The sequence below is a fragment of the Crocodylus siamensis genome, chromosome 8, assembly GCF_052110815.1.
Source record: "Crocodylus siamensis isolate JL-2025a chromosome 8, ASM5211081v1, whole genome shotgun sequence".
Lineage (NCBI taxonomy): Eukaryota > Metazoa > Chordata > Crocodylia > Crocodylidae > Crocodylus > Crocodylus siamensis.
This window is the reverse complement of record NC_143402.1, coordinates 29513257-29514275: the sequence shown is the minus strand read 5'-3', so window position 1 is coordinate 29514275 and position 1019 is coordinate 29513257.

Genomic DNA, 1019 nt, shown 5'->3' with positions numbered 1-1019 from the left:
GGTCCAGAGGAGGGCCACTCGCATGATCAGGGGGCAGCAGGGCAGGTCCTATGAGGAGAGGCTCAGGGACCTGAACCTGTTCAGCCTCCACAAGAGAAGGCTGATGGGGGATCTAGTGGCCTGTTACAAACTAGTCCAAGGGGACCAGCAGGCATTGGGGGAGTCCCTGTTCCCCCCAGTACTACCAGAAGTGACTAGAAAGAACGATCACAAGCTTGCAGAGGGTAGATTCAGATTATACATCAGGAGGTGCTATTTCATTGTCAGGGCAGCTAGGATCTGGAACCAACTTCCAAGTGAAGTGGTGCTGGCTCTTACCTTGGGGGTCTTTAAGACAAGGCTAGACAAACACCTTGCTGGGGTCATTTGACCCCAGTACTCTTTCCTGCTATGGCAGGGAGTCAGACTTGATGATCTGCTCAGGTCCCTTCCAACCCTACAAACTATGAAACTATGAAACCTGACACAAAATGGATACTTGGCATCAGTCATGCCATCCCACATGGCAGGGCTAAATCATACAATGTTAATATGAAAAAATAAAAATCAATGCACAAATGATAGGACTATAATATAATACAATATAAAACAATAAAAATCAATACATACATAACAGAACACTATTGACAATATGAAGAGGGGCTTATTACAATAATAGCATGCATGAACTTATCATATACCTAGTACTACTTGTAATCGCTTATAAGGGATAGAGAGGGCAGAGAGGAAACCAGAAATGGTTAGGGGAAGGGGAGGGAATGTAGTTTTAAATTAAAAACAAAAACAAAAATACTTGGGTTTTGCACAAATTGATTCTTGATGGCCAGTCAGGGTCTTGTCCAGCAAGGTGTTGTGCAGAGGCGGTGGCCAGCAGGGCCTCTGGGTGGATAGGTGGCATGGCGTTGTGCTGGCCAAGATGGAGAGGGCATCCCAAGGAGGTTACATTCTACTATCCCTTTTATAGGGGTGGCTACCTGTGCCTCCTATGGGAGGGACATGCCCAAGCAAGGGCCAGTCCT